At 41.6% G+C, this 12,410-nt stretch overlaps 1 protein-coding gene across 2 annotated transcripts in view; it reads left to right on the top strand.

The window, feature by feature from the left end:
* The first annotated feature begins 210 nt into the window (after nt 1-210).
* MYRIP (myosin VIIA and Rab interacting protein) overlaps nt 211-12,410 on the top strand; it is a 450,013-nt gene continuing 437,813 nt past the window's right edge. The window contains exon 1 of one of the 2 annotated variants that reach the window (XM_031009332.3): nt 211-695. The gene's annotated coding sequence lies outside the window, so the exon portion shown is untranslated. The remainder of the gene's footprint in view (nt 696-12,410) is intronic. The other variant, XM_063703711.1, reaches the window with a different exon arrangement.

The raw sequence follows: 12,410 nt of genomic DNA on the forward strand, positions 1-12,410 counted from the left end.
GCAGGAGACAGGAAAAGCCTGACTTAGAATCGGGGAAGGACCTGGAGTCGCACCTGGGGGCTCCCGAACCGCGGCCCCAATACTGCACTGCGCCGCAGGGAAGAGCCCCGGGAGGGGCGCGGGTCCCCGCTCCGGGCGCGCGCAGCCCTGCCCCGCCTCCTCCCGGTGCGCCCCGCCCCTCCCGGCGCGTGCCGCCCGCGCGCCCGAGGTGCTCTGGAGGAACCGGCCGGGCGAGCACCCCCTGCCCCGGCGCAGGCGCGATCGCGGGCCGCCCCTCCCGCCGGGCGCCCTGCACGCGCCCCCGCCCCGCCTCCGCACGCTCCCCCGCTCCGGGCGCTTCTGATTGGCTGTCGGCCGGGCCAGCAGGTGTCGGCAGTGGCTGCGGCCAGGCTGGCCCTGGCTGCCTGCGGCGCGGGCGCCTCCCTCGCAGCCGCTGCTGCCGACGCCGCTGCGCTCCCGCCTCCTGTCGGTTCCTGGGTTCCCGCTGCGGCTGCGGTTCTGGCAGCCGAGCCCCCGCGGTGCTGCAGCCCAGCTTTAGCGCGCAGACCGACCCGCGCCCCTTTTTCGCCGCCGGCAGCCTCTAATCCACGCGGTGCGTTGCGGCAGGTGCCCTGGGCGTACTGAGGCGCGGTGGCCTGAGCCCGGCCGCCATCGATGACCCCGGTCGCGGACTTGCTTCAGGCTGGCCACCCCGTGTGAGTACCGTCCGCCTCCCTCTTCTCCCCTCTGGCCGCTTTGCGCCACTCTCCCCTCAACGTTGCCGCAACTTCGGGGGTGGGTGTGTGAAGGTGTGGAGGTGTCTCACGCTCCCCCGCACCCTGTGCGCGTCCGGAGCCAGGAACCCTAGGCGCGGCCAGTCAGCCTCTGCGGAGGGGCGAGGGGCGCGGGTACTTGAACTTGCTCAGGGATCATCGCGGAGTCAGAATCGCCTCTTTCTCTCGCTGCTGGGGTGGGAGCTCGCCTCTGCATTTCCCTCGCGTTTTCCGATCCCGGATGGCCACGTAGTGCTTGGGCTGCGGTTCACCGCGTACGTACTTTGCTGCGGGCGCACAGGCGGGACGCCTCAAACCATCCGTTAAGCGCCCCGCAAGCAGCCCAGCGCGACGGACCTGACACAAACTCTTAATTCTGTAAAACGGGGGTAATCAGGGACTCTCTCAAGGTCACAGCTGGTGCTCAGAGTTAGAACACAGGTGGATTGCGTCTGGCCCTCGCCCGCGGGCTGCCTGGGGAGGGGAGAGCTGTTGGCGGGGTGGTCACTTCGGCTTCATCCCGGGTTCCTCCTCATACTCCCTTTCCGCCACAGCCGCCAGACTTGAAGAGGTAGGGAGCCAATCCCAGGGGGCTCTACATAGATTTGGAGGTAACGGCAGAGGATCTTCCTGATGGACGCGTGGAGCGGAAAGAGTCAGTGGTGGGAACCCCAAGACCTGCGGCTTTTTGGAGCACTTGCTCCCCCTTCTTGTTCCTTAATTTACTGACGTCTTGGCAGCGTAGGGGAATTTGTTCTTATATCCGTCCTGCTCCTCTTTTCTTTTGCCAAATAAGCACCGTCCCCAAGGATAAGTACGTATCCCAAAACTCTTAAATGCACACACCGGTTTGGGCCTAGGGACTTGCTAAGAGAAGCTAGTACGCTGTGGGCTTGGTTCGCTAACGTTGGCTCCTATCCGCTCCTAGAAAATGCCTTGAGTCTGGCTTCATTTCCATGCTCTCCATCTCCCCGACCATGATCTCGATTTGTTGATTTTCTTGACACTTACTCAGGGGAGGAAGACTGAGACTGGGGGCTGGCCAGTCTTGGGGTATGCAAATGATGTCGGGTGTGATTCTTTTACTCCAGGTCCTTTCAGGTGGCTCCAGTGGGGCCGCCTGTGGTGTTGTGGGCGCTTCTCAGAGCTCTGGGCTGGGGAGAGGGTCACCTAGCCTCTCTTGCCATTATCACCTTGTCCCTTCAACTCAGCCTCCCCCACCCCAACTCTGAAACTCAGCCATGAGATCAATACTTAGTTTTGTGATGACTGACCAGCATCTTTGAACCTGAACTTTTTCATTTATAAAATGAAATAATCCCCGCCGCCTTTCAATCTTCCCAAGGAACCTGGAGTTCACAGGATATGATAAACGTGAAAATGCACTGGGGTTTTATTAAAAAGTCGAAGGAAGATGGTTCAAGGCATCTGGGTCTATGGTGGAAATGGAGGTAATTTTAAAAATTTTACAGCAATATCTGGGACCCTATTTGCAGATTTCAAAATCTTTTTAGAGAAATTTAGTTTGCCAAGACTTTGAAGATACTGCTTTCCATCTTCCTGCTCACGTTCCTTTGCCTGGCCATGGGCAGCTGCATCTCTCCTAATTACCCACCACTACCTCCATCTGCGAGCTGTCTCTGTGGGCCAGAAGCTGTGTCTGTGGGACTGTTTCTGGAGAGTGGGGGGAGGCTGTGTGTGTGTGTGTTGTCTCTGAGGAGTCAAAGTGTGTCTCTGTAGAGATGGTGTGTATCTCTTGGTGGCGCAGTGTTCTGTGTGGTCTGGGTTTCGTTTGTCTGCGTGTATGGTGGTAGAAGGGAGAGCTATCTGGCTGCAGAATTTGTTCACTTTTGAGAAAGTGAAGTGTTAGCCATACTCAGCTCAGTCATTTAAACTAGCAGTAGCATAGATTATGTTCTATCTCCTTCCTCCCTGCCCAGAGGGATTCCCAATGGCTGAAAAATATCCCGTAGAAAACAAGGCTTCCCCCTGATTTTGCCTTCGAATTATTATTGTGTATGCACAGACTCTTGTCGGAAAGCCAAGTTAAAGGGAGATGACTGATCAGACCTTGGTGAATTTAACAGTCTGTTGAAGTATAATTCCAGAAAGTAATGCAGTTCTGAAGGATACACTCAGTGGATTGTCACAACTGAGCACACCTGTGTAACCAGTGCCCTGATTAAGACCCAGAATATTTCCAATCTTTCCATTACCCCTACCTACAGGCACTATCCTCCAAGGGTAGCCATCATCCTGCTTAGTTTTATCAGGTTAGTTTTATTACTATTGTTATTTATTTTATCGTTTTAGTTCCCAAGCTAAAATGAGACTTCTTGATGATTTTCTACCTCCTTTTTAATAAATGCAATCCAAGAGTAGTTATACTTAAGCCAGTACAGAAAAATAGAAGGAATAATTTAGCCTTACAATCTGGGTGAAGAATGACTTGGTTGTCCCACCACACCCTGATCATTAGTTATTTGGTGGTGTAACAAACTTGATCCCAGATGTAACAGTGCTGACATTGGTCAATGGAGGCTGGTTTGTTCCTATAAGAGCTTTTTCATAGGGTGAATTAAAGTAATGCAAACATGAAATTATGTGATATTAAAATATGAATGAAGAAAAAATGAATAGATTCTCATTTGATATATAAAAAGGAAATATTTTGAATTCCTCAAAGATAAAAAGTTGACAGAGAATCAGAATTTGAAAGCTGACTGATTTATGAACTGTTGGTGTTGTTGCCACATGGTGGCGCCAGGTTGGCTGGAGAACTGAAATACCTACCATCTTTTCCCAAGCTCTCAGAAAGGAATCCCAGGAATAAAATGCAACAATCCAACAACTCAATATCTCCGAACATGATTTCCAACTACTATTTTCCATATCTAGCAAGTAGATCCCTTGTGTGGTCCCTACTACTAAATCCATGGGTAGAACTCTATCCCAGCTCTTTATGAAGATGGCCTGTGGGATGGGGGCAGGTGCTTGTTGGAGGGAGCTGGAGGTGGGACACTGTTGCCTTTCCCTCAGCAAGATGGAGTTAAGGTGGTGTGTCTTTGTGATTTTAAAGAGGGTTAACTGAGAAGCAAGCTTAGGTCGCCTCATCCTACCCCAGAATCTCTTCAGAGGTTTGAGGGAATGAGTTCTCATTCCGAAGGCTGGTATCTCTTTTCACAGAGCCCTGTCGATGCTGAACCTGGAAGAATACATAGCCCTGGCTGTAGCCACGCTACTGTTGCTGGAAGACATGTCCCAAAATCCCACAGAGCATGCCCAAGTTACCCGGGAGATGTGGGGATGTTGTATCCAGATATGGAGAAGGCTAAGTGGACCCAGCTGGTGCCCTTCTCCCATCCATCACCTTTTGTTTTTATTGTCAGCACGACTGAGATGCTGCTTAGAAGATTGTATTCATTTGGTGGCTTCCATGCCCATAATCACCAAGAGTGTTGAGTGTTTGTCATGTGCTGGACACGATAATTATATTTATTCTTCACAATAGGAGGAGGATGGCTTTCCAATTTTAAGATAAAAGAACTGCACCTTGAAAGTTACACACTCTAAGTTTACACACTATGCAAGCTGGAGTGAAGGTTAAGAGCCAAGTGCCTGAGACAACATCCCTAGCTGAGTTGTACTCTTCTGCAGCGGCCAGGAGATGGAGGGGAGTCTTATATATAATTCTTTTGTCTTCACTGGCACCTACTCTAGCACTTTACATGTAGCCACTTAAGTGTAAGTATGAAATTGCTGAAAATAGAAAATTCTGTCATAAGCAAGAAGGACAGTGAAAGATGAGAACTTGGGGTCAAGTCCATTCAACCTGCAATGCTGGGACTCAGCGTGCCTACTAGAGTATGTAGTTTTATTATGTGTTTAAAACACCATGTTATGGACACCTGTCTTATCTATTTTTGTGATTTTTTTCACCTAACTTTTTTTTACATGTGTTGATAACATATATTGATCATTGTAAATCTAGTCGACTCATTTTAGCTTAGCATTCCTTTGATATGCCATAGTTTATATATTGATAGATAAAAGATTTTTCTACCTCTTGCTATTATTAAATATATTACAAGGAATATCCTTGACAAGATCTTGTAGAAATGTACAAGAGTGTGTCTTGGGCATATATCCTCAGAAGGGGAACAACTGAGTAGTAGGATATGTATGCTTAAATCAACATTCATCTGTTATTTTAGCTCTCCTAGGTTTGGCAGGTTGCCCTCCTACTGCATTGTGTTGGAGTTCCTTGTATTCCCATATCTTTGGCTGTGACTGGTATTAATCAGATGTTTTGATTTTGGCTAATCTGAGAAGCTTGGAATGTATTTTACTGCTCTTTTACTTTGCATTTCCCTTAGAGATTATCTTTTTAATATATAGTTTTAATATAGTTTTTCAATTTTTTGTGTATTTCCATTGGTTTTTTTACTGGCAAAATTTTGTTTGTCATTGTTGGGTCTTTGAACTCCTCTGAAATTTGTATACCTGTGTTGTTGAGGCAGGAGTATAATTGTTTTCCATGTTGAAAACCATTTACCACATTATCATTTAATGAATAGTTTACTATTTTCTCACTTATTTTGTTGCCATCTCTGACATATGCTAATTTCTGTTATATCCTTGGATCTGTCTCTTGACTCTCTGTTCTACTCATGTTTTTGTGATTCCTGAGCTAATACCATTTCATTTAGTTATTAAAGCTTTATAATAAATCTTCTCTTCTTACCCTTTTTCCTTAAAACTGTCTTGGCTATTCTTGATGCTTTAGGCTTCAACATGAATTTTAGGATCTATGCCTTCCTAAGAAAATTCCTGTTATAATTTACATTGAATCTAAAGGTTAATTAGAGGAGACTTTTACCTTTTCACTATTGATATGTTCCTTTCATGGACATGGCCTATCTCTATACATTATTTTGTAGGTCATTCTACAAGGCTTTATAATATTCTCCATAAAGTTCTGAAAGTTGTATTAGGCACCTTATAGGTTTTCATTATCATTTTTCAGTTGAGGTATAAGTCACATACTATACAATTCACTCATTGAAAGTTTACAATTTAGTGTTTTTAGTAAATTTGCAGGGTATGCAGCCATCAACACAATCTAATTTTAGAATATTTTTGAACCCTGCAAAATAAACCCTGTACCCATTAGCAGTCATTTCTCAGTTCTTATCCCTCCACGCACCCTGCCACACACCCAGCCCTAGGCAACCTTACCAATCTACTAAGTCTATACATTTGCCCATTCTGGATATTTCATATAAATAGAATCATACAATAATACAGTATGTGGCATTTTGTGTCTGGCTTCTTTCACTTAGTGTAGTGTTTTCAAGGTTATCTATGTTGTTGAATGTATCATTGCTTCATTCCTTTTTATTGGTGTATTTCATCATATATGTGTGTGTGTGTGTGTATGTATGTATATATATATACACATACATATCACATCTTAGTATCCCTTCATTAGTCCTTAGAAGTTTTATTGCTCTTGTGAATGGGATCATCTCTCCTCTAGCTACATTTTTAAAATTGGTTATTGCCAGTATATAGTAAGGGGGCTGTTTTTTTGTATTCTAATGTTCTATTTGGCATCTTTGTTGGTTTGTAGATTCTCTGGATATTCTGTAGAAAGCCATAGGTACTACAAGTAATGGTGGTTTTGTTTCTTCTGTTTTAAAACTGTTTATATATTTTTTCCTTGGAATATTACACTGCCTAGGGCCTCTGGCATAATGTAGAGGAATAGTGGTGATAGTGGACCTCCCAGTCTGGTATGACTTTGATAATGCTTTTAAATATTCACCAAGAGTATGGTGGTTACTTTAGGTTTGTGGTAGATTTGCTTTAACGTGTTAAGAAATTGTATACTTTTGGTATTCTAATAGCGGTTTTTTTCAATTATGCTTATGTTAAATTTTTATCATATTCCTTTTTTATATCCTCTTTAACAAAGTTGAATTATTAGCTATAATATCAGTTCATTTTGTTTTCCTTCCAAAGTTTGTATTATGAAAACGTTATATTTCCAAATGTAAAATTATATTTTAATATTGAATTTGCCTTTTCTTTTTCTTTTTTTTGTTTTGTTTTGAGACAGAGTCTTGCTCAGTCACCCAGGCTGGAGTGCAGTGGTGCAATCTCAGGTCACTGCAAGCTCCGCCTCCTGGGTTCACACCATTCTCCTGCCTCAGCCTCCTGAGTAGCTGGGACTACAGGCGCCGGCCACCATGCCCAGCTAAATTTTTTGTATTTTTAGTAGAGACGGGGTTTCACCATTTTAGCCAGGATGGTCTCGATCTCCTGACCTCATGATCCACCCGCCTTGGCCTCCCAAAGTGCTGGGATTACAGGCGTGAGCCACCGCGCCCAGCCTGAATTTGCCTTTTCAAATCATACTGACACCCTATCCTGAGAGTAAACTCCCCTTGTAGGTATTTTTCTTTCTTCTCTTACTTGAGGATCAGTGTCTTGAAGAAAGATCAGACTGACTGAAGAGTTTACAAAGGCTAATAAATATGAAGCACTCTGAACAGTGCCTGGCACTTAAGTCTTAGTTATTATCATAATTATACAATGTAGTTAGTAATAAATTATCAAAGAGTGTTGATTTGGAGTCCTGAGGAGGAGGCTTCACTAGGGGGAGGCCGGCCCAAATGGAGTAGCTAATGGAGAATGTGGTATTTGACTTGGCAATTGAAATTAAATTAAACTAAATGTGTTAATATAAAACATAATAATTATAGAAATATAGGCAAACAGAAGAAAGTAAAAAATCACCTATATTCCCACCACTTAGTTGCTTTTGAAATTTTTATATATTTTTTCCAGAGGTCATTTGATATTGTATACATAAATCCAAACCTTATAAAATATTCATTTTCTGAATCTCACTAGTTATTAAGCCTTCGTAATGATAACAGCCTTCACATCATCACATGGAAACATTCATTAATGAATTGCCCACTTATATGTAGGTCCCCATTGTGATGTCTTAAGATAGCACTAACGAGTGTCTGCCTACTAAGCATCATTTCCTTTATGGGCCAGTTGCTCCTCAGTTATACAGGATTTTACTGGACATGATAGTGCAAATTCATTGTAGAATAGAATTGCAAATCTTGCAAAAGATGGAGAACTTCGTGAAACTGATGAAACTAGGTTGACAATCTGCAGAAAACACTTGCTGATTGTTGAACACATTGATTGCTGACAGCCCTAAACCTGGTAATGATCGAAAAAGAGACAGTATCTGCATGCTCCAGAAGAGAATGAGTTGAATGACAAAATAGGGAGCGGTCCTTTTGATGCCCATCCTCAAATAATTTTGCTCAAAAGTGATACTGTTTCTGAGCTTGTCAGAAACATCAAATGCTCATTGAAGGATGTTTTGTGCTCTTAAGTTTGCTGGGGAATTTATTCCCCAAATATGAAAACGTGATTTATTTTAAGGTAGCATTTTCCAGAAGAAATATGCTAGGAATACATGTAGTTTAAAATCTTCTCATGGGCACATTAAAAAAATTTTTTTAGATGGTGGAACCAATTTTAATAATATATTTAATTCAGTATATCAAATATACTTTTGTATATATTTCAAGATAAAATCAATATAAAATTATCAATGGAATGTGTGACATTCTTTTTTCTATACTAAGCTTTGGAATCTAGAATGTATTTTATACCCACAACACATTTCAACTGGACTAGTCACATTTCAAGTGCTCAGTAGCCACATGTATTGGATAGTGTGGTTCTAAGAACTAGTGTAAATTTGTATATCAAAATTTGCTAAAAGATTAAATAAAATGTATCCTCTTTTTTTCCCTTAAAATGTAATACTAATCAAAACTTTTTATTTCCCATTATTTACTGTAATATTTTAAGTGGATTCACTTTAACTGACTTTTCTCTGGTAACAAGTATCCTTGAATAATATGGACCATATGAATATTATTTTTTAAAAATAAAATGATACTTTAAAAAACTTAACAACACATCAGCAACTTTAATGCCAGTATTTATTCTTCTGTCATTACTTTCATCCTTCAAATAATCTGTTTAATCTATGTACTGTAATTTGTTCAATGAAACCATTCTTTTAAGACATTAGGCACTTTAGACTTTTATTAACTTCAACTTTGTAGACATTCTTTATTTTCTTGAGATGAAGTACTTTGTCAAAGTTAGTTTACTTTAAGCTTTTGATATATATTTTCAAATAACCTTCCAGAAAAGTTTATAAATTTATCTTGCCATTGGTAGTATATGAGTATGCCAAATTCCCCTGCCTTGCCTTTGATAAGTATGATTATTCAATAACAGTGCTAGTTTCTTGGGCAAAAAGAAGAAACCCAGAACCTTGCTTTTTATTTCACCTTTCTCAACTGGTGAGGCAGAATGTATCTGCATATTTATTGGCTCTTCATGGCCAACTTCACTATAGAGTTATCCATGGAGGTTGTTTTTTATTTCCTGTGCATTCTGTAACTTGCATTTATTATTTGGTGTTTTTGAAAGAATAGTTAAGTTGTTTTACCCAGATCATGTTCATATTTTTAACTACTAAATACCTTTCCATCATATGAAATAACATGTTTTATTAATATGTTTTTCTATGATAGACTTTTGATTGTTTCTTTAATTTTTGGGGGGTATTACATAGATGCATTCAGTAAACATCCTTGAAATTTATTTATGCACATGTATAAGAAACTCTTGAAGATATATGCCTAGAAGTGAAATTGCAGGGTCTTATTTTATGTAAACTTTGAATTTGACCATTTGATGCCAAATTACTCCCCAAAGTGACAATACTAATTTAAATTTCTATAGCAATGTAGATGGATTGTATCTGTCACATTAAGGAGATAATACTACAGAAGGAAGAACAAAGATGTTAAAGGAGAAAATATATAGGTATATATTTTTTGTGTATATATAAATACCCTAAAGTTCAATTAGAAAGCTCAGAGGTTTTTGACCTTTTCATTTTGAATATTGCATCATATAAGTGATTGTACATAAATATACCATAAACCTCATATAAATATTTACCAGCAGGGCGCGGTGGCTCATGCCTGTAATTCCAACACTTTGGGAGGCTGAGGTGTGTGGATCACCTGAGGTCAGGAGTTCGAGACCAGCCTGACCAACATAGTGAAACCTCGTTTCTACTAAATACAAAAAATTAGCTGAGCATGGTGGTGCATGCCTGTAGTCCCAGCTACTTAGGAGCCTGAGGCAGGAGAATTGCTTGAACTCAGGAAGCAGAGGTTTCAGTGAGCCGAGATTGAGCCATTGCACTCCAGCCTGGGCAACAAGAGCAAAACTCCATCTTAAAAAAAAAAAAAATTACCTAGCTGGGGAAAACTGGTAAGAGTTTAAATGGTCAGCTATTTAGTAGTGCCTTTAATGAGGACAGACTACAAGAGGAAGTAAACACCTGTTGGGGAGAACCAGGAAAGCACCTCTGTCCAGCTCTGCCCCTGTCTCACCCATCCTAGGGTGTAGATTCTACCATTGGACAATTATTCCTTTTTGTCTTCTATTCTGTTAAAATTTAGAAGACTTTCATTGGGGTAACTGTGATATTAATACCCTAATGTGAATGAATATATGTGATCAATTGCTAGTGACAGGCAGACCAGAACAGCGTGACACCACCAGAGGGTTAGTGAGGAAATGGCAGTGAGGTGGACATGGTTGGGGGATGGGCTGGATGATTTACTGAAAGAAACCTCACCCACTTCCAACTTACCCTGAGGATGAATTCTGCATTTCTGCAGGGAAAGTAAAAAGAACTTTATGAAACTGTGTGCCTAAAAGCTTTCAGAAAACTGTTTTTGGTTTTTTATTCAATCATTATCTTCCCTAGATAATTATGAGTTAAATTTTCCATGTGTATTTATATATCATCATCTGGGGCAAGAAAAAACACTGTATGGAATTCCATTTTGTGGCTGTGATTTACAATGTGATACCACTGATGAGACAGATGTGTGATCTGCAGCCGGGATACACAAATCCATGCTGTGGGCTGACAGTTTAATCTTACTGAGCTGACACTGGGGAAGAAAATGCAAAACGTGTGTGCCCCAGGAAGGGTGAGTGCCTGGAAAACAGGTGCCCATGACCTCAGGATCTAATGTGGCTATTTGCCAAAAGCCTCAAATAATCTTCTGACACTGAATCCTGGTGGCTCAGATAACAGTGTCCTGTGATATGGTTCCCTCTTTTTGGTGTGAAATGTAACTATCTCAAAGTGTGTTGGGTCATTTTCTAGTCTGTCAAGCCCAGATGACAGTATTCTGGTGAAATCTTTGGGGAAAAGAAAAATACCCAAGCCTCTTTACATGATGGTTTTGTTTGTTTGTTTGTTTGTTTCCTGAAGAGATCCCAGTATGTGTAAGCAGTGCTTCCAGTTCCTAAAACCTTTCTGACTTCCTTTTGAAAACCTCTGTCTCCAGCATAATTTCATTTTACCTATGTAGCTCCAGCCTCAGAAAATATGGCAGGTGCTGCTTTTGTGTTTGTCTTACATGAATACGGTTTTGTTGCTTTGCTTCTTCTGAAAAGCAATTTATTAATCATTAGAGATTTTGATTTACTAGAATGATACGTAAATAGTATTATGTTTGAGATGAGTATCTTTCTTTTACAGCTAATTATAAGAAAAATCAGAAATGCTGTTTTAATTGTTTTAATCCTTGTTCAAAGTCTTTCAGAAACCCACCAATCAATTTTTCAGCTCTGTGGTCCAGAGGATGTCAGGTGCCTCTCCTAGAACTGCAGATCTTGCAGTCTGGCACTGGAATGTTGCTGAGATCCCCTAAAGGCTCCTTCATGCTCCCAGGTCTGAATCCTTCCTTTTGCAGGTTCCAAGTACCTGATGCATGTTCTTCCCACTCCCCCTGCCACCATCCACTTTCTGCTTGGGTTGCTTTTCCCTCAGGCTGCTGCTGATGGTGGATGGGGATGCAATGCTGACATTTTCCCCTTCTCTTTTATAAATGATCCGAAAGCAACAAAGAGAATGAAAAACAAAAGACTAGACATTTTTCACAAATCTGAAAGATAGTTAAAATTGCTTCCCCAAAAGGTGGAAACATTGCTAGAAAAAGTGGGATCATGGGATGCATGGGAGGTACCTGGAAGGAGGCAGAAGGATGTGCTCTGCATGTTCAGTCAAGAGCACCTGAAGGTGAGATTTCCTATTGGAGTGCAACACCCAAGTCCCTTGTACACAGTGGGATAAGGAAGCCTGCAGAGGCAGCAAACACTTCCTGCTGTCCACCACTGCCCACCCCCGACCCCTGTACCACCCCGCCCCGACTTAGTGCCTTCTTTGCCTTTTGGCCAATGTCACCAGAGTTTTTACTGGTTCTTTTCAGACTTTCCAAAGAACCAACTTTTGGCTTTGTCTTCTCTATCCTATCATTGTTTCTATTTATTAATCTCTGTTCTCATCTTTATTATTTCTTTCCTATTTCTTTGGATTTTTTTCTCTAATCTCTTAAATTTACATGATTAATTCATTAACTTACAGCTTAGCTTCTTTCCTATGTATGCATTTAGGACTATAAATTTTTCTCTAAATATTGCTTCAGCAGTGTTTTTATTTCACAAGTTTTGATA

Source organism: Gorilla gorilla, chromosome 2, assembly GCF_029281585.2.
Source record: "Gorilla gorilla gorilla isolate KB3781 chromosome 2, NHGRI_mGorGor1-v2.1_pri, whole genome shotgun sequence".
In the NCBI taxonomy this organism is placed as follows: Eukaryota; Metazoa; Chordata; class Mammalia; order Primates; family Hominidae; genus Gorilla; species Gorilla gorilla.